Source organism: Hyperolius riggenbachi, chromosome 12 (assembly GCF_040937935.1).
Source record: "Hyperolius riggenbachi isolate aHypRig1 chromosome 12, aHypRig1.pri, whole genome shotgun sequence".
Lineage (NCBI taxonomy): Eukaryota > Metazoa > Chordata > Amphibia > Anura > Hyperoliidae > Hyperolius > Hyperolius riggenbachi.
In genome coordinates, this window is record NC_090657.1 from 41566709 (window position 1) to 41589000 (window position 22292).

Here is a 22292-nt window from a genome sequence, read left to right on the forward strand (position 1 = left end):
GTCAGACGCATGCTGCTGCGTACAAACCGCCGCGCTGGACGCGGAGCCAGCCGCCTTGCTGTCAGTACACGCGACGGCTTTTCCGCGTTTTCTCACAACAACATTATAAAATCCTGGTACTATACTGTATTTAATACCCAAAATTCATAAAGATAGGAATAACCCCCCAGGAAGACCCATAGTAGCTGCAATAGACGGACCATTGGAATTTTTATAGATGAGAACTTAAAGGGTTTAGTAGAAGAACTACCATCCTTCATTAAAGATACTACTGAACTTTTGAATCTAATTAGGGACTTTCAGATTGAAGATGATGACCTGTTGGTAAGTGTAGACATAGAATCCCTATATACTTCAGTCCCCCATGAGGTAGGCATTGAGGCTGCAAGGTATTTCCTAGCACAATATAGAGGGTGGATGTCCAACAGAAATTGTACAGTGATTGAATTGCTGAAGTTGGTATTGCAGAATAATTGTTTCATGGCAGATAGGTCAATGTACCGACAGACGAGGGGGACGTCAATGGGGGAAGCGTGTGCGCCAGCCTATGCGTGCCTGCATTTGAGAGCATGGGAGAGGGGTGATGTGTACACCCACCCCGTTTGGCGCACACGCTGCCCTCTGGCTTCGTTACATAGACGACGTCTTCCTCGTCTGGAGGGGACCACAAAACAATTTAGTGACATTTCTGGAGGACCTAAACCTTAACTCCAGAAATCTGAAGGTAACATATAGTATAGAAAGTGATAAGCTGTCCTTTTTGGACGTCATGATAATGAAAAGAAGAGGTAGACTGGAGACAACTGTTTTCAGGAAAGAGACAGCAGGAAACACATATCTTCATGCCTCAAGCTTTCACCCAAAGAGTCAAAAATGGGGTATTCCTTACGGACAGCTCGTGAGAATACGTCGGAATTGTTCGGAAGAGGAGGATTTTGGGGCTGAAGTAAACAAAATGTGTGAACGTTTCAAAAAACGCGGGTATCCTGAACAGGTACTAGACAATGCCAGAGAGCGGGTCAGTACAATTGATCGTGACGGTGCTCTGAAAAAGAAAAAGAAAAGAAAAAATGATGGGCAGGGGAAGGTGAGATTCATAACTACGTATGGGTCTCATTGGCCCCAACTCAGGAGGGTGTTGGAAAAACACTGGCATGTCCTGAGTCTTGACCCTGATCTTTTGAAAATTGTGGGTCCATATCCGCTTATGACCCCACGAAGGGTCCCAAACCTCAAGGACAGCTTGGTAAAAGCTGAGGTGCACTCTAAAAACATAGATCCAAATTGGGGGAGAGGGTTTTTAGGCCCTATCCCAGCTGGGATGTTCCCATGTGGATCTTGCAGGTATTGCAAGTTAGTGGATAAGATAAATGAGTTTGAAAATTCGAAAGGGAATAAAAAATATGACATTAGGAGCAGTGCAGTTCCTAGGCTAAAATGCACCCAGGGCAAGGGTGTAAAAATTGCGCCCCCTCCCCCCCCCCCCCCCCCCCCCCCCGAGCAAGGTATGGGTGCCCGCAGTATAGGTTGGCCAGGTCTAGTTGCACTTAGTATAGGTCCCCCCAGTATAGGTAGCCAAGAATAGGTACCCCAGTATAGGTAGCCAGGCATAGGTGAGCCAGTATAGTTGCCCCCGCTATAGGTTAGCCAGGTAGGTGCCTCCAGTATAGGTAGCCAGTATAGTTGCCCCCAGTATAGGTTAGATAGGTAGCTGCCCCCCAGCGTAGGTTAGATTAGGTAGCTGCCCCCCTGTATAGGTTAGATAGGTAGCTGCCCCGCAGTGTAGGTTAGATAGGTAGCTGCCCCCCAGTGTAGGTTAGATTAGGTAGGTGCCCCCCAGTATAGGTTAGATAGGTAGCTGCCCCCCAGCGTAGATTAGATAGGTAGCTGCCCCCCAGTGTAGGTTAGATAGGTAGCTGCCCCCCAGTGTAGGTTAGATAGGTAGCTGCCCCCCAGTGTAGGTTAGATAGGTAGCTGCCCCCCAGTATAGGTTAGATAGGTAGCTGCCCCCCAGTGTAGGTTAGATTAGGTAGGTGCCCCCCAGTATAGGTTAGATAGGTAGCTGCCCCCCAGCGTAGATTAGATAGGTAGCTGCCCCCAGTGTAGGTTAGATAGGTAGCTGCCCCCCAGTGTAGGTTAGATAGGTAGCTGCCCCCCAGTGTAGGTTAGATAGGTAGCTGCCCCCCAGTATAGGTTAGATAGGTAGCTGCCCCCCAGTGTAGGTTAGATTAGGTAGGTGCCCCCCAGTATAGGTTAGATAGGTAGCTGCCCCCCAGCGTAGATTAGATAGGTAGCTGCCCCCCAGTGTAGGTTAGATAGGTAGCTGCCCCCCAGTGTAGGTTAGATAGGTAGCTGCCCCCAGCGTAGATTAGATAGGTAGCTGCCCCCAGTATACCTCAAACAGTCTGGATTGCTATCCTGGAATACTGCGAAATGTGTGCCCAATGGGCTTTTTTCATCTGCAGCAACAATATTTCCTACATGTTCTCCAATCCTTTCCTTTATCTTTCTCTTTGTTTTCCCTATATACTTCAGTCTACATGGGCAGGAAATCATATATATTACTCCCTCAGAGTTACAGTTCACAAAGCTCCTAATCAGGCCCGTTTCTAGGGCCGTTGTGTATTATCAAGTATATTATGTGTTGATGTATTATCAAACCAAAAAGGAGTACAAGGGAAGGAGATTTTGAGAAATCATTATACCAAATAGAGAATAGGTGGATTTACACCCTGGGAACGCTAATCCCACGATGACTCAATTCTGAGTTAAATTTGGTCCATTTCTTGAAAGAATATGGGTAAATGAGCAAAATTGCTGCTAGGAGTATGCGACTTGCCCCCTTTATAAATAATTGGGTTTAGAATAGGATAGATCAAATTCTAGAACTAGTTTGGATTGCAGGGATGCTGTGAAGTGTACAATATTTGTGTTGGTGGTGCCTGAATAAGAGAAATAGGGTTCATGGATTAGGTGCAGATTGGTTATATGTATCCCGATAATAGGCATGATGAGAAGATTATTATGAAATGTGCATATGAGAATGCATGAAACTATTTGCAGGAGTGTATGCGGAGTAATATCTAGTGCTTGCAAAGTAGGTTTCAGTGAGGACAAGGGATAGATATGAGTATATAAATGCACTGTATTTATGCTTCTGTGGGGATATTAGAATGAGGTGTTTAAATGAGATATTAAATAATAGAACAGTATGGAGGCAATAAATTGAAGCATTAAACAACTAAAATACATGCAGCCACTATGGAGATAATAAAAGGAGGCACCAAACAACTAAGCTACATACAGCACGAACTTTGTGTAATTGAGGAAGCAATATAGTGAGATATTCCATGGTTCTATGACACGCAGCAATGTTTCTGGACTATGTGTTCTTTTTAAAATACCAGGATAGTAACATGTGGAACGATGTCTAATTAGAGGTACAGAGCACAGAATCAGAAGTGATCCAAAAAGAGGCGTGGATGGAAGACAGTTCTGTTTTAAATAGAAGAGGGTGTTCCCGCTATCACCCAGCCACAGCGTCATCACACTGACGAAGCTCACGTTGGTGGGCGTAACGCGTATGTGGGCGTGGCCAATACGCTGGATGCGGGAAGCTGCTCCGGCGTCCATACAAGGGGACGCATGACACGCTACAAGCCGGCAGGTTATCACACATACAGGTACCTGTATACTGCGGGACGCCGCAGTAGGAAGCTCTGACGACCATCAGTTGTGGCAGTGAGAAGGTAATGCCTTTATGCTGAAGGGAGACACCCTGGAAGCCATACAGCTGTGTGGAGAGCCAGTGGGTATAATGGTGGTATGGTGTTCCGAGGAAGGACTTTGAATAACTCCATAAGGAAGCATTTAAAGATATGTTATTTGCAGAGGCCTGTCGCAGTTGTTGAAGATTTGAACCTGGACTGTGTATGGTGTGACCAGGAGTGCTCCTGTTGAATCCAGCATGGGAAGGGGTTGATTTTGTTGTTATTTACCTTTTGATACAATAAAGAATATTATAGTAAGTGAGTGGCGGTCCCTTAGTGTATGTGACGGCCTCAGTATAAATAGACAGAATTAGATGCCTCTGTATAGTCAGGAATAGGTACCTCAGTATACATAGCCAGGATTAGCTGCCTCTGTATAGATAGTCAGGAATAGGTACCTCAGTATAGATAGCCAGGATTAGATGCCTCTGTATAGATAGTCAGGATTAGATGCCTCTTTATAGGTAGTCAGGAATAGGTACCTCAGTATAGGTAGCCAGGATTAGATGCCTCAGTATAGATAGTCAAGATTAGATGCCTCTGTATAGATAGTCTGGATTAGATGCCTCTGTATAGTCAGGAATAGGTACCTCAGTATACATAGCCAGGATTAGCTGCCTCTGTATAGATCAGGGGTCTCAAACTCAATTTACCTGGGGGCCGCAGGAGGCAAAGTCAGGATGAGGCTGGGCCGCATACGGGATTTTACAATCAGCAGCTGGAAGGGGCAGAGCTTTCAGCTTCAGCTCTGCCCCTCCTGACGTCAATCGCGGCACATCGCTGCCTCTTCCCGCCCCTCTCACTCTTCATTCACAGAGAGGGGCGGGGAGAGGCCGCGATCCGTGCGGCGATTGACGTCAGAAGGGGCAGAGCTGAAGCTGAAAGCTCTGCCCCTTCCAGGAAATGCCAGCGGATTGCCCCCTGGGCGATTTATGGGCGCTGCAGCCCTCGTTTAGCGGCGGGGATGCAGCGGATTTCTTGGGAGCACTGAAGCGAACTATAAGGAAGCTTTTGCAGGCGAGGGCCACAAAATATTGTATCGAGGGCCGTAAATGGCCCGCGAGCCGCGAGTTTGAGACCCCTGGTATAGATAGTCAGGAATAGGTACCTCAGTACAGATAGCCAGGATTAGATGCCTCTGTACAGATAGCCAAGAATAGGTACCTCAGTATAGTCAGGATTAGATGCCTCAGTATAGATAGTCAAGATTAGATGCCTCTGTATAGATAGTCTGGATTAGATGCCTCTGTATAGATAATCAGGAATAGGTACCTCAGTATACATAGCCAGGATTAGCTGCCTCTGTATAGATAGTCAGGAATAGGTACCTCAGTATAGATAGCCAGGATTAGATGCCTTTGTACAGATAGCCAGGAATAGGTACCTCAGTATAGATAGTCAGGATTAGATGCCTCTGTATAGATAGTCAGGATTAGATGCCTCTTTATAGGTACATACCTCCCAACATTTTAAACTAAGAAACCGGGACACTGGCCACACCCCTGGCCACACCCCTAACCACACCCCCAACCACACCCCCTACACACGCCTACCATAGTTTTTTGAAGATTTTTTTTAAAATAATATTTATGCCCTTATTTTGTTTTAATAAATATACCCTCATATACCCTGCCCGTGGGTGGGGAGGAGGGTAAGGGTGCCCGTGGGTGGGGAGGATGGGTGGCACTGCACACAAAAAAAAATGATCGAGGCGGCAGCCGCGCCTAAGTGGTATGCGGGATGCGGCCATATCATTACTACCTCCCTCCCTCCTTCCCTTGAGATCTGCCCCCCTGTGTCCCCCGTTAGCAGAGTGCGCAGCGAGCGGAGCGGGCTGTCATCTTACCTGCGTCCATGCACGAGTACCGTGTCTTCATCCAGCTTCCTGTGACGTCACAGGAAGCAGAGTGAAGCCGGTCATCGGTACTCGTGCATGGACGCAGGTAAGATGACAGCCCGCTCCGCTCGCTGCGCACTCTGCTAACGGGGGACACAGGGGGGCAGATCTCAAGGGAAGGAGGGAGGGAGGTAGTAATAATATGGCCGCATCCCGCATACCACTTAGGCGCGGCTGGCGCCTCGATCATTTTTTTTTTACTGCTGCCCACTGCCGCCCGGGACTTGGGGGGCTCATACCGTGACAGCGGGAGAGCCCCCCAAATCGTGACAGTCCCGACGAGATCGGGACGGTTGGGCCCTCTGTAGGTAGTCAGGAATAGGTACCTCAGTATAGGTAGCCAGGATTAGATGCCTCAGTATAGATAGTCAAGATTAGATGCCTCTGTATAGATAGTCTGGATTAGATGCCTCTGTATAGATAGTCAAGAGTAGATGCCTCTGTATACATAGCCAGGATTAGATGCCTCTGTATATAGTCAGGAATAGGTACCTCCGTATATATAGCCAGATCGTCAGGAATAGGTACCTCAGTATACATAGCCAGGATTAGATGCCTCTGTATAGATAGTCAGGAATAGGTACCTCAGTATAGGTAGCCAGTATTAGATGCCTCTGTATAGATAGTACGGATTAGATGCCTCTGTATAGGTAATTGAAAAAGGTAAGGGGAAAAAATAACAATCTAATGAGCGTGTATGTCCAACAAACCCACTGTGTGGTCACTTTATTAGTGCATTAGAAAAAGTTAAAGTGCATACTCAGACGAACATCTAGTAAAATATCTGACAGATCTGTCAAAATATTAAAAACAATATGGCTGGCCCATGCTGTAATGCAATTCACACACCACCTACAACTACCTGCCAGGAATGGTCCGCTGGACTACACCTACTAGCTATGAGCAACAGTTCAGAGAGCAGGTATCCCTGGTCGCAATCCCCAGATATTCATTTATTAATAGCATCAAGCACAATTCATGATGAAAAAGCAATGATGCTTGGCGCCTTAAGCTGATGCTGTCATCCCTCAAACGATTGCCAATTAGAAATGGCCCGAACGGTTAGCCGGCGAACGGTTCCAGGCGAACTTTGGGTGGTTCGCCTTCGCCGGCGATCTTTCCTGGAAGTTCGATTCGCCACATAATGCTCCATTAGGGTCAACTTTGACCCTCTACATCACAGTCAGCAGGCACATTGTAGCCAATCCGGCTACACTCAGTCCTGGAGCCACTCCCCCCTTATATAAGGCAGGCTCCGCCGGCCATTACACTCACTCGTGTGCCTGCAATAGTGAGAGTAGGGTGAGCTGCTGCTGACTGTTTCTCCTAGGGAAAGATTAGTTAGGCTCTTGGCTTGTTAGCTTGCTCCTGGCTGATTGTTATTGCTAAAATAATACCAACCAACAGCTCTTTTGAGAGCTAATATTCTCCTGATGTGTTTTTTTTTTTTGTGTTGCTCACTGACACTGACATTATACAGCCCTATCTGTTGCACCTGGACCTTGGTAATTGTTATTACTGTGCCAGCCAGGCCCTGCCTAACTATCTATACTGGGACACCTACCTATGCCTTCTTAACTACTGGGGCACCTACTTACCTTTACGGGGACACCTACCTATGCCTACCTACCTACCTACCTACATTAGGGGACCTACCTATGCCTACTTACCTATACTGTGACTCCTACCTATGCCTACCTACCTATACTGGGACACCTACCTATGCCTACCTACCTATACTGGGACTCCTACCTATGCCTGGCTAACTACTGGGACACCTACCTATGCCTACCTACCTATACTGGGACTCTTACCTATGCCTACCTACATACAAGAAGATAATAAGGTAGTTGCTTCATTGTTATCTCTGTCTAGATAGTTAGGAATAGGTACCTCAGTATACATAGCCAAGATTAGATGCCTCTGTATAGTCAGGAATAGGTACCTCAGTATAGGTAGCCAGGATTAGATGCCTCAGTATAGATAGTCAAGATTAGATGCCTCTGTATAGATAGTCTGGATTAGATGCCTCTGTATAGATAGTCAAGATTAGATGCCTCTGTATACATAGCCAGGATTAGATGCCTCTGTATATAGTCAGGAATAGGTACCTCCGTATATATAGCCAGATCGTCAGGAATAGGTACCTCAGTATACATAGCCAGGATTAGATGCCTCTGTATAGATAGTCAGGAATAGGTACCTCAGTATAGGTAGCCAGTATTAGATGCCTCTGTATAGATAGTACGGATTAGATGCCTCTGTATAGGTAATTGAAAAAGGTAAGGGGAAAAAATAACAATCTAATGAGCGTGTATGTCCAACAAACCCACTGTGTGGTCACTTTATTAGTGCATTAGAAAAAGTTAAAGTGCATACTCAGACGAACATCTAGTAAAATATCTGACAGATCTGTCAAAATATTAAAAACAATATGGCTGGCCCATGCTGTAATGCAATTCACACACCACCTACAACTACCTGCCAGGAATGGTCCGCTGGACTACACCTACTAGCTATGAGCAACAGTTCAGAGAGCAGGTATCCCTGGTCGCAATCCCCAGATATTCATTTATTAATAGCATCAAGCACAATTCATGATGAAAAAGCAATGATGCTTGGCGCCTTAAGCTGATGCTGTCATCCCTCAAACGATTGCCAATTAGAAATGGCCCGAACGGTTAGCCGGCGAACGGTTCCAGGCGAACTTTGGGTGGTTCGCCTTCGCCGGCGATCTTTCCTGGAAGTTCGATTCGCCACATAATGCTCCATTAGGGTCAACTTTGACCCTCTACATCACAGTCAGCAGGCACATTGTAGCCAATCCGGCTACACTCAGTCCTGGAGCCACTCCCCCCTTATATAAGGCAGGCTCCGCCGGCCATTACACTCACTCGTGTGCCTGCAATAGTGAGAGTAGGGTGAGCTGCTGCTGACTGTTTCTCCTAGGGAAAGATTAGTTAGGCTCTTGGCTTGTTAGCTTGCTCCTGGCTGATTGTTATTGCTAAAATAATACCAACCAACAGCTCTTTTGAGAGCTAATATTCTCCTGATGTGTTTTTTTTTTTTGTGTTGCTCACTGACACTGACATTATACAGCCCTATCTGTTGCACCTGGACCTTGGTAATTGTTATTACTGTGCCAGCCAGGCCCTGCCTAACTATCTATACTGGGACACCTACCTATGCCTTCTTAACTACTGGGGCACCTACTTACCTTTACGGGGACACCTACCTATGCCTACCTACCTACCTACCTACATTAGGGGACCTACCTATGCCTACTTACCTATACTGTGACTCCTACCTATGCCTACCTACCTATACTGGGACACCTACCTATGCCTACCTACCTATACTGGGACTCCTACCTATGCCTGGCTAACTACTGGGACACCTACCTATGCCTACCTACCTATACTGGGACTCTTACCTATGCCTACCTACATACAAGAAGATAATAAGGTAGTTGCTTCATTGTTATCTCTGTCTAGATAGTTAGGAATAGGTACCTCAGTATACATAGCCAAGATTAGATGCCTCTGTATAGTCAGGAATAGGTACCTCAGTATAGGTACCATAGGTGCCTCTGTATAGATAGACAGGAATAGGTACCTCAGTATACATAGCCAGGAATAGATGCCTCTGTATAGATAGTCAGGAATAGGTACCTCAGTAGTATACATACAGTAGACAGGATTAGATGCCTCTGTATAGATAGTCAGTAATAGGTACCTCAGTATAGATAGTCAGGATTAGATACCTCTGTATACATAGCCAGGAATATGTACCTCAGTATAGATAGTCAGGATTAGATACCTCTGTATAGATAGCCAGGAATAGGTACCACAGTATAGATAGTCAGGATTAGATGCCTCTGTATAGATAGTCAGGAATAGGTACCTCAGTATACATAGCCAGGATTAGATGCCTCTGTATAGATAGTCAGGAATAGGTACCTCAGTATAGATAGTCAGGATTAGATACCTCTGTATACATAGCCAGGAATATGTACCTCAGTATAGATAGTCAGGATTAGATACCTCTGTATAGATAGCCAGGAATAGGTACCACAGTATAGATAGTCAGGATTAGATGCCTCTGTATAGATAGTCAGGAATAGGTACCTCAGTATACATAGCCAGGATTAGATGCCTCTGTATAGATAGTCAGGAATAGGTACCTCAGTATACATAGCCAGGATTAGATGCCTCTGTATAGATAGTCAGGAATAGGTACCTCAGTAGTATACATACAGTAGACAGGATTAGATGCCTCTGTATAGATAGTCAGTAATAGGTACCTCAGTATAGATAGTCAGGATTAGATACCTCTGTATACATAGCCAGGAATATGTACCTCAGTATAGATAGTCAGGATTAGATACCTCTGTATAGATAGCCAGGAATAGGTACCACAGTATAGATAGTCAGGATTAGATGCCTCTGTATAGATAGTCAGGAATAGGTACCTCAGTATACATAGCCAGGATTAGATGCCTCTGTATAGATAGTCAGTAATAGGTACCTCAGTATAGATAGTCAGGATTAGATACCTCTGTATACATAGCCAGGAATATGTACCTCAGTATAGATAGTCAGGATTAGATACCTCTGTATAGATAGCCAGGAATAGGTACCACAGTATAGATAGTCAGGATTAGATGCCTCTGTATAGATAGTCAGGAATAGGTACCTCAGTATACATAGCCAGGATTAGATGCCTCTGTCTAGATAGTCAGGAATAGGTACCTCAGTATACATAGCCAGGATTAGATGCCTCTGTATAGATAGTCAGGAATAGGTACCTCAGTATACATAGCCAGGATTAGATGCCTCTGTCTAGATAGTCAGGAATAGGTACCTCAGTATACATAGCCAGGATTAGATGCCTCTGTCTAGATAGTCAGGAATAGGTACCTCAGTATAGATAGTCAGGATTAGATGCCTCTTTATAGGTAGCCAGGAATAGGTACCTCAGTCAGGATTATGCCACCATGAAGCGAGTACAAAAGCAAGCGATGCAGCATGTGTAAAAACACAAGGCATTGCGGCTCAGAGACAAACGAAGCTACCGTTGTAAAGCAGAAGTCTCTCACCCATGCGCTGGACAACCACTTTCTATCTGGTCTCAAGATGCTGCTAAGTCCATAACACAGGGCTTCAGCTCAGAGCCGCGCTGCACTGAGCGCTGGGTGGATGACACACGGCGGACCTCCGTATGCAGCTACACACTGATGGCACGCTGATGCAGGTGGCATGGACGGTGTTGCAATGTGGTACCCGGCAGGAAACACCTCTGTATAGGTAGCCAGGATTAGATGCCTCTGTATAGTCAGGAAATCGGTACCTCAGTATAGATATCCAGGATTAGATGCCTGTCTAGATAGTCAGGAATAGGTACCTCAGTATAGTCAGGATTAGATGCCTCTTTATAGGTAGCCAGGATTAGATGCCTCAGTATAGATAGACAGGATTAGATGCCTCAGTATAGTCAGGATTAGATGACTCTGTATAGATAGTCAGGAATAGGTACCTCAGTATAGATAGCCAGGATTAGATGTCTACCTACCTACCTATACTGGGACTCCTACCTATGCCTGACTACTGGGGCACCTACCTATGCCTACATGCCTATACTGGGACTCCTACCTATGCCTAGCTAACTACTGGGACTACCTACCTATACTGGGACTCCTACCTATGCCTACCTAGATAGACAGCTTTAGATGCCTCAGTATAGTCAGGATTAGATAACTCTGTATAGATAGTCAGGAATAGGTACCTCAGTATAGATAGCCAGGATTAGATGTCTACCTACCTACCTATACTGGGACTCCTACCTATGCCTAGCTGACTACTGGGGCACCTACCTATGCCTACATGCCTATACTGGGACTCCTACCTATGCCTAGCTAACTACTGGGACTACCTACCTATACTGGGACTCCTACCTATGCCTACCTACATACAAGAAGATAATAAGGTCGTTGCTTCATTGTTATCTCTGTCTAGATAGTCAGGAATAGGTACTTCAGTATACATAGCCAGGAATAGATGCCTCTGTATAGTCAGGAAATCGGTACCTCAGTATAGATATCCAGGATTAGATGCCTGTCTAGATAGTTAGGAATAGGTACCTCAGTATAGTCAGGATTAGATGCCTCTTTATAGGTAGCCAGGATTAGATGCCTCAGTATAGATAGACAGGATTAGATGCCTTAGTATAGTCAGGATTAGATGACTCTGTATAGATAGTCAGGAATAGGTACCTCAGTATAGATAGCCAGGATTAGATGTCTACCTACCTACCTATACTGGGACTCCTACCTATGCCTAGCTGACTACTGGGGCACCTACCTATGCCTACATGCCTATACTGGGACTCCTACCTATAGCTAGCTAACTACTGGGACTACCTACCTATACTGGGACTCCTACCTATGCCTACCTACATACAAGAAGATATTAAGGTCATTGCTTCATTGTTATCTCTGTCTAGATAGTCAGGAATAGGTACTTCAGTATACATAGCCAGGATTAGATTCCTCTGTATAGATAGTCAGGAAATAGGTACCTCAGTATAGATAGCCAGGATTAGATGCCTCTGTCTAGATCAGGGGTCCCCAAATGTTTTGGGTCGAGGGCCGGGTCAACATACTTCAGACAGCTGGGGGCCCGGAGTATATATAAAATGATGTAGAAGTCTGCGGGCCAGACAGTAAAGCATACCCAGGTAACAACCTGCAGTCCAATTGGACAGCAGTGTCATCTGATGTGGAATTTGAATGGAAAGCAGCAAAAAAGTTGGAAATATACATCTGGAAATATGCCTGAAGAAGGGGACTAGATCCCAGAAAGCTTGCATCATTTAACTCTATTAGTTAGCCATTAAAAGGTATTATTTTTTTACAAAACGTTTTTTTCTACCTATATAATTGGAAAGCAGCGAATTACTGCTTTCTGGCTTCCATGTGGATGGGTGGTGCCAGCACTGCTATTTTATATGCGGACCACCAATATTTAAAGATATAGCTGATCGCATCTTTAAGTAATACATTTTGTGTGTGGGGGGCCGGTAAAAATGCCTCTGGGGGCCACATTCGGCCCGCAGGCCTTAGTTTGAGGCCCACTGGTCTAGATAGTCAGGAATAGGTACCTCAGTATAGTCAGGATTAGATGCCTCTTTATAGGTAGCCAGGATTAGATGCCTCAGATAGATAGCCAAGATTAGATTCCTCTGTATAGTCAGGAACAGGTACCTCAGTATAGGTAGCCAGGATTAGATGCCTCTGTATAGATAGTCAGGAATAGGTACCTCAGGATACATAGTCTGTATAGTCCGGAATAGGTACCTCAGTATACATAGCCAGGATTAGATGTCTCTGTATAGATATCCAGGAATAGGTACCTCAGTATACATAGCCAGGATTAGATGCCTCTGTATAGATAGTCAGGAATAGGTACCTCAGGATACATAGTCTGTATAGTCCGGAATAGGTACCTCAGTATACATAGCCAGGATTAGATGTCTCTGTATAGATATCCAGGAATAGGTACCTCAGTATACATAGCCAGGATTAAATGCCTCTGTATAGATAGTCAGGAATAGGTACCCCAGTATACATAGCCAGGATTAGATGCCTCTGTATAGATAGTCAGGAACAGGTACCTCAGTATAGGTAGCCAGGATTAGATGCCTCTCTATAGTCAGGAATAGGTACCTCAGTATAGGTAGCCAGGATTAGATGCCTCAGTATAGTCAGGATTATATGCCTCTGTATACATAGTCAGGAATAGGTACCTCAGTATCGATAGCCAGGATTAGATGCCTCTGTATAGTCAGGATTAGATGCCTCAGTATAGATAGCCAGGATTAGATGCCTCTGTATAGTCAGGATTAGATGCCTCAGTATAGATAGCCAGCACTGCTATTTTATATGCGGACCACCAATATAGATAGTCAGGATTAGATGCCTCTTTATAGGTAGCCAGGATTAGATGCCTCAGTATAGATAGTCAGGATTAGATGCCTCTGTATAGATAGTCAGGAATAGGTACCTCAGTATAAATAGCCAAGATTAGATGCCTCTGTATAGATAGTCAGGAATAGTTACCTCAGTATACACCAGGATTATATGCCTCTGTATATAGTCAGGAATAGGTACCTCAGTATAGATAGCCAGAATTAAATGCCTCTCTACAGTCAGGAACAGGTACCTCAGTATAGATAGTCAGGATTAGATGCCTCTTTATAGGTAGTCAAGAATAGGTACCTTAGTATAGATCAGCTATGGCGAACCTATGGCACGCGTGCTAGACCCAGCACGCATAGCCTCATCTGCAGACACGCCATCGCTGCTGCGCTATGTCCCGGATTTAACAGTTCATAGCCCGCAGCCCCGCTCCAGTCTGCAGGGCTACGGGAAGATGACGCCCGAAGCCCTGCACTGGAGATTATTTGTGTCTCCAGTACAGGGCTTCGGGCACCATCTTCTTGTAGCCCTGCATTCTGCCTGTCAGCGCGGGAGACTGCAGGAGCATCGTCCGGGGAACTGCACACCAGAGGCCGCCGGGAGAGGAGACTTCTGTCAGGTGAGTACATTTTTTTTCTTTGCAGGTGAAATGCTGCCATCTTTGCGTTTATTTTTGGTGAAAAGCTGCCATCATTGCGTTTATTTTCTGGTGAAAAGCTGCACTCACTGTGTTTATTTTCTTGTGAAAAGCTGCCATCATTGCGTTTATTTTCTGGTGAAAAGCTACCATTATTGCGTTTATTTTCTGGTGAAAAGCGGCACTCACTGTGTTTATTTTCTGGTGAAAAGCTGCCCTCATTGCGTTTATTTTCTGGTGAAATGCTGCCATCATTGCGTTTATTTTCTGGTGAAAAGCTGCACTCACTGTGTTTATTTTCTGGTGAAAAGCTGTCCTCATTGTGTTTATTTTCTGATGAAATGCTGCCATCATTGCGTTTATTTTCAGGTGAAAAGCTGCACTCACTGTGTTTATTTTCTGGTGAAAAGCTGCCCTCACTGCGTTTATTTTCTGGTGAAATGCTGCCATCATTGCATTTATTTTCTGGTGAAAAGTGGCCCACTGCGTTTATTTTCTGCTGAAATGTGGCCCACTGCGTTTATTTTCTGCTGAAATGTTGCCCACTACGTTTATTTTCTGCTGAAATGTTGCCCACATTGTGTTATTTTCTGCTGAAATGTGGCCCACTGCATTATTTTATGCTGAAATGTTGCCCACTGCGTTTATTTTCTGCTGAAATGTTGCCCACTGTGTTATTTCCTGCTGAAATGTTGCCCACTGCGTTTATTTTCTGCTGAAATGTGGCCCACTGCGTTTATTTTCTGCTGAAATGTGGCCCACTGCGTTTATTTTCTGCTGAAATGCTGCCCACTGCGCTTATTTTCTTCTTAAATGTTGCCCAAAAAATAAAACACTAATGAGCGTGTATGTCCAACAAACCCACTGTGTGGTCACTTTATTAGTGCATTAGAAAAAGTTAAAGTGCATACTCAGACAAACATCTTGTAAAATATCTGACAGATCTGTCAAAATATTAAAAACAGTATGGCCGGCCAACGTTGTAATGCCATTCACACACCACCTACAACTACCTGCCAGAAATGGTCCGCTGGACTACACCTACTAGCTATGAGCAACATTTCAAAGAGCAGGTATCTCTGGTCGCAATCCCCAGATATTTATTTGCATGTTAATAGCATCAAGCACAATTCATGATGAAAAAGCAATAATGCTTGGCACCTTAAGCTGATGCTCTCATTCCTCAAACAATTGCCAACGCAATAATTCTGGCAGTGTCCACACTATTCCAGCAGAGTGTCCAGATCACAACTCAATCGTAGTTATTGAATCAGTTAGCACTCTTGAGTATGGAATATGGCGCCATGAAGCGTGTACAAAAGCAAACGATGCAGCATGTGTAAGCACAAGACATTGCCGCCCAGAGACAAACGAAGCTACTGTTGTAAAGCAGAAGTTTCTATTCCATCCATTGGACAACCGCTTCCTATCTGGTCTCAAGATGCTGCTAAGTCCATAACACAGGGCTTCAGAGTGCTGGGTGGATGACACACGGTGGACCTCCGTATGCAGCTACACGCTGATGCAGTGGGCATGGGCGGCGTTGCTACGTAGTACCCGGAAGGAAACGCTTCTGTATAGGTAGCCAGGATTAGATGCCTCTGTAGTAGTCAGGATTAGATGCCTCTGTAGAAGTAATCAGGATTAGATGCCTCTGTATAGATAGTCCGGATTAGATGCCTCTGTATAGATAGTCAGGATTAGATGCCTCTGTAGAAGTAATCAGGATTAGATGCCTCTGTATAGGTAGCCAGGATTAGATGCTTCTGTATAGGTAGTCAGGATTAGATGCCTCTGTATAGGTAGCCAGGATTAGATGCTTCTGTATAGATAGTCAGGATTAGATGCCTCTGTATAGGTAGCCAGGATTAGATGCTTCTGTATAGGTAGTCACAGGGGTCTAGTCCTGGGAAAAGAAGTGAGTGGACTCACCTGGAGAACCTCTGCGCCGCGCGCCAAAAAATGGGCGTGGTCAAGCACACCGTGGGCGTGGTCATGGGTGGGGCCATATATACATGACCTTAGCAGTGATGTAAAAGGTCTGCCAAGGAAGTTTGAGCTCTGCCGTAGTGTATTCCCCAAAAATTGATGTAATCTGACAGCATTTCACCAAAAAGACACATAATCTGGTAGAAGTTCCTCCAAAATACAGATAATATGGAAGTGGTTCCCCCAAAATAGACAATGTGGCAGCAGCAGTTCCCCCAACATACACATAATTTGGAAGCAGTTCCCCAAAATACGCGAAACCTGACAGCGGATCACCCAAAATACACGTAACACCCAAAAGACATAATCTGGCAGTAGTGGTCCCCCAAACATACACAATCTGGCAGCAGTTCCCCAAAATACACGTAATCTGGCAGCAGCAGTTCCCCTAACATACACATAATCTGGCAGCTGTTCCCCAAAATACATAACAGCGATTCCACAAAAATGCATATAATCTGACAGCAGTTCCCCCAAAATAGGTACCCCCAGGTAGCCAGGTCTTTAGGTGTCCCCAGTATAAGTAGCCATGAGTATAGTAGTCCCCAGTATATGTAGCCAGAGGTATAGTTGCCTAGTATATGTAGCCAGGGGTATATGTGCCCAGTATATGTAGCCAGTGGGATATGTCCCCAGTATATGTAGGCAGGGGTATATGTCCCCAGTATATGTAGGCAGGGGTATATGTCCCCAGTATATGTAGGCAGGGGTATATGTCCCCAGTATATGTAGGCAGGTGTATATGTCCCCAGTATATGTAGGCAGGGGTATATATGCCTAGTATATGTAGGCAGGTGTATATGTCCCCAGTATATGTAGGCAGGTGTATATGTCCCCAGTATATGTAGGCAGGTGTATATGTCCCCAGTATATGTAGGCAGGGGTATATGTCCCCAGTATATGTAGGCAGGGGTATGTCCCCAGTATATGTAGGCAGGTGTATATGTCCCCAGTATATGTAGGCAGGTGTATATGTCCCCAGTATATGTAGGCAGGTGTATATGTCCCCAGTATATGTAGGCAGGTGTATATGTCCCCAGTATATGTAGGCAGGTGTATATATCCCCAGTATATGTAGGCAGGGGTATGTCCCCAGTATATGTAGGCAGGTGTATATGTCCCCAGTATATGTAGGCAGGTGTATATGTCCCCAGTATATGTAGGCAGGTGTATATGTCCCCAGAATATGTAGCCAGGGGTATATGTGCCCAGGTAGCCAGGTGTGCCCCCACCCGGAGGGAGCAGAGCAGGGAAGGCGAGCTGTAGGGACAGCGGGGATAGGCGGACATCTCCCCCCCCCCCCATCCCTCACCTTTGTGCTCCCCTTCCTGCCTCTCCCCTCCGGCGTTTTTAAGTGTCGGCCCGGCGGCGAAAGTGGGTGGAGACTTACCTCGTTCCAGTCGCATGGGACGCTCCGCTCTGTGTGCGGCTAGAAGACCAGACCTAGCCGCACACAGAGCGGAGCGTCCCATGCGACTGGAACGCAGGAAGTCTCCGCCCACTTTCGCCGCCGGCCCGACACTTAAAAACGCAGGGTGAACAGCGTTCACTTTGAAGAAAAAGTGGGTGGACGCCGTTCACCCGCGTTCACGCAGGACTCGACCCCTGGGTAGTCAGTATTAGATGGCTCTGTATAGGTAGTCAGGATTAGATGCCTCTGTATAGTCAGGATTAGATGCCTCTGTATAGTCAGTATTAGATGCCTCTGCATAGATAGTCAGGATTAGATGGCTCTGTATAGGTAGTAAGGATTCGATGCCTCTGTATAGTCAGGATTCAATGCCTCTGTATAGTCAGGATTCGATGCCTCTGTATAGATAGTCCAGATTAGAATCCTCTGTGTAGGTAGTCAGGATTAGATGCCTCTGTATAGATAGTCAGTATTAGGCCTCTTGCACACTGCATGCATTTCAGATTCCGATTCCGCTTTTTAATCTGTTTTTACATCCGATTCCGATTTTTAATCTTAACTGCATGCTGCGTTTTTTGATCCGTTTTTCTGTTGAATGTATTCAAGGAAAATCGGAATCGGAATCGGAAACGGAATCGGAAAACGGATTTGCAGTGTGCAGGGAGCCTTAGATGGCTGTGTATAGGTAGTCAGGATTAGATGCCTCTGTATAGATAGTCAGTATTAGATGCCTCTGTATAGGTAGCCAGGATTAGATGCCTCTGTATAGGTAGTCAGGATTAGATGCCTCTGTATAGCCAGGATTAGATGCTTCTTTATAGGTAGCCAGGATTAGATGGCTCTGTATAGATAGTCAGTATTAGATGCCTCTATATAGGTAGCCATGCGGAGGGGGGACACAGCAGCAGAGGCTCAGCTGTCATCGGATAGTCATTTCGGCCAGGATCCACTCTCTGCAGCTACAAACTTGGTGGACCTCCGTATGCAGCTACACGCTGATGCAGGGGGCATGGGCGGCATTGTTACGTGGTACCCGGAAGGAAACGCTTATGTATAGGTAGCCAGGATTAGATGCTTTTGTAGAAGTAGTCAGGATTAGATGCCTCTGTATAGATAGTCAGGATTAGATGCCTCTGTATAGGTAGCCAGGATTAGATGCTTCTGTATAGGAAGTCAGGATTATATGCCTCTGTATAGGTAGCCAGGATTAGATGCTTCTGTATAGATAGTCAGGATTAGATGCCTCTGTATAGGTAGCCAGGATTAGATGCTTCTGTATAGGTAGTCAGGATTAGATGCATCTGTATAGGTGACCAGGATTAGATGCCTCTGTACAGGTAGTCAGGATTAGATGCCGCAGTATAGGTAGCCAGGATTAGATACCTCTGTATAGGTAGTCAGGATTAGATGCCTCTGTATAGGTAGTCAGGATTAGATGCCTCTGTATAGGTAGTCAGGATTAGATGCCTCTGTATAGATAGTCAGTATTAGATGCTTCTGTATAGGTAGTCAGTATTAGATGGCTGTGTATAGGTAGTCAAGATTAGATGCCTCTGTATAGTCAGGATTAGATGCCTCTGTATAGATAGTCAGGATTCGATGCCTCTGTATAGTTGTCAGGATTCGATGCCTCTGTATAGTCAGGATTCAATGCCTCTGTATAGATAGTCAGGATTAGATGCCTCTGTATAGGTAGTCAGGATTAGATGCATCTGTATAGCCAGGATTAGATGCCTCTGTATAGATAGTCAGTATTAGATGCCTCTGTGCAGATAGTCAGGATTAGATGCCTCTGGTTAGGTAGTCAGGATTAGATGCCTCTGTATAGCCAGGATTAGATGCTTCTTTATAGGTAGCCAGGATTAGATGGCTCTGTATAGATAGTCAGAATTAGATGCCTCTATATAGGTAGCCAGGCGGAGGGGGTATGCAGCAGCAGTGGCTCAGCTATCATCGGATAGTCACTTCGGCCAAGATCCACGCTCTGCAGCTACAAACTTCTTCCTGTCCTATGTTCCAGCTCAAAGCAAGAGCGCCCCCTAGGGAGCACTCTTAATGTGAGATTGAACACAAGAACAGGAAGAAGTTTGTAGCTGCAGAGCGTGGATCGTGGCGAAGTGAGTATCTGATGACTCCCTCAGCGGCAGCACTGTGGTAGGAACAAGCGGGCCCCTCAGGGGCCCGGTTGCACAGGCAACTGCTGCGACCTTGGCCCCTAGGCCCTGATCCTCCTCCTAAAAATGTGTTGTTGTTTTTTTAGATATCCCAGTTTTATTTAATATTTAAATCTACTTTTTAAGTTTTTACTGTTTCATTGTCTCTGCTCAATAGCCCTTTATTGAAGTATGCCAGAGCTACAATCTATGAACTGTTGACCCTTTTTAATCTATTTTCTGCTCTCAGAAGCCATTTTCTGTATTATAGCTGGAATTCCTTATCAGTGAGGGTTACGCTGTGGTCCCACCCAGTCCCAAGCCAGTCACTTGCATGCCTGATGTTTAACTCTTTCAGGCAGGGAAAGAAAAAAAGGAACACAGCATAGTTATTTGTATGCTTGGCGCTGTACATACACATGTCTATGTCATCATGTCACTTCGTGCATCCTTTCAAGGGTACCTGAAGCGAAAAAAAGATAATTGAACACTTACCTCAGTAGTGGGAAGCCTCTGGAGAGTTCAGAGTCTTCTCAATCCTCCTTGATCCCACCGATCCAGAACTTATTCGACAAGGGCTTAAGGAGGTTATGGAAACAGAACATTTAATCTATTAATACTGTTATAAACGTTGATTAATATTATTAAAATATGAATGACTCCATTCACATAAAAACATTACTTCAAGGTGGTAATTTAGGAATGATCTCTGTATAGGCATGCTAGCGGGCTATCTGCTGAGTAGCCTGTTCTGTTGTATGGAAAGGGGAGGGGAAAAGGGGAGAGCTGGAGGTGTAGGAAAAACAATAGAAGATAACTGTCAGACAATGCTGACCTAAAGTGTGCAATGGCTGAAGGGAATGCCAGGAACATTGGGGGCACCTGGACACACACTTCAGACTACTTGAACAATTTATTTGAGCAGCAAGATTCTAATATACTGTATATGCTTTATAAGTGTTGTGCAGTTACGTTCAGGACACTCAAGCAGTCCCCACAATATCTATACCAGAGGTGTAACCACAGAGAGCAGCCCCAGTGACTGCAGGGGGTTCCAGAGCTGTGGGGGCACAGCTTCTAACCCCCCCCCCCCCCCTCCAATACAGTGGCCCATCTCACATATCATAAAATGCAGCACATTAGCCAGTATAGAAAATGTAGTGCATACATGTGAAATCAGCCCGGTAGACTTGGGCACAGGACACAGCAGGTATATAGCTGATCCTGCTTCTGCACAAGTCCGGGCCGTGTTAATTACTATTCCTCCTCCAGGCCGCCATGGATAGGGGGGAATGATATAATTTGGCCTCCAGCGATTGCTGGAGGCCGATTTATTGTGTGTTTTAAGCAACTTCGGCTCTGTCTTCTGACGGCGCCAACGTTACTCACTGAGCGCTGTGTGATGTGATTCCTATAATAGTCTATGGTGGCGCCGGCTGCGCTCAAATCTAGCAGTGCTGAAAATCACTGCTCCGAATGCAGCCCATATATAAAATGTATCACATTGGCCCATATGGAAAATGTAGCACTTTAGCCCATATGGAAAATGCAGCACGTTAGCCCATATACAAAATGCAGCACGTTAGCCCATATGGAAGAGTAGAAGTATTGAAGAGCTTTTTTCACGTTTGGAAGTGTCAGCCTCCAATACTTCTACTACACGGATTGGATCCAGAGGTGTGAGGATCCTTTGAGGCTTTGGCACCCATATCCCTGCTTTATATGAGTGCCACTCTTTTTACCAGCCCATATGGAAAATGCAGCACTTTAGCCCATATGGAAAATGCAGCACTTTAGCCCATATGGAAAATGCAGCACTTTAGCCCATATGGAAAATGCAGCACTTTAGCCCATATGGAAAATGCAGCACGTTAGCCCATATGGAAAATGCAGTCCATATATAAAAAGCAGCACATTAGCCCATATGGAAAATGCAGCACTTTAGCCCATATGGAAAATGCAGCACGTTAGCCCATATACAAAATGCAGTCCATATATAAAAAGCAGCACATTAGCCCATAAACAAAATGCAGCCCATTAATAAAATGAAGCATGTTAGCAGAGCCGGGACAAGGTCCTCCAGCACCCAAGGCTGAGACACCAAAGTTCGCCCCTCCATCCCTTCCACCCCAGCCGTCACACACTGATTGCTATTAGACTAAGAGGGCCACAGGGCCCACAACCTCCCCAACACCTTAATATCTAGTTATCTGGCTTGCAGTCACTGCTATGTAGCCCCTTTTCTTATTTATTTCTGCTTCATACACAATTAGTAATGACAGCTGAATGAATTGTGCGCCCCCTCCTACACTGCGCCCTGAGGCTGGAGCCTCTTCAGCCTATGCCTCGGCCCGGCCCTGCATGTTAGCCCATATAGAAAATAAGCAGGTTAATCCATATAGAAACAACAGCCTATATATGAATTGCAGCACATTAGCCCATACAGAAAATGAAGCACAT

At 45.3% G+C, this 22292-nt stretch overlaps 1 long non-coding RNA gene across 1 annotated transcript in view; it reads right to left on the minus strand.

The window, feature by feature from the left end:
- Window positions 1-22292, minus strand: part of LOC137541607 (uncharacterized) — a 38156-nt gene that overhangs the window by 10278 nt on the left and 5586 nt on the right. The window contains exon 2 of the long non-coding RNA XR_011025229.1: window positions 20328-20410. This is a non-coding gene — a long non-coding RNA (uncharacterized lncRNA). The remainder of the gene's footprint in view (window positions 1-20327; window positions 20411-22292) is intronic.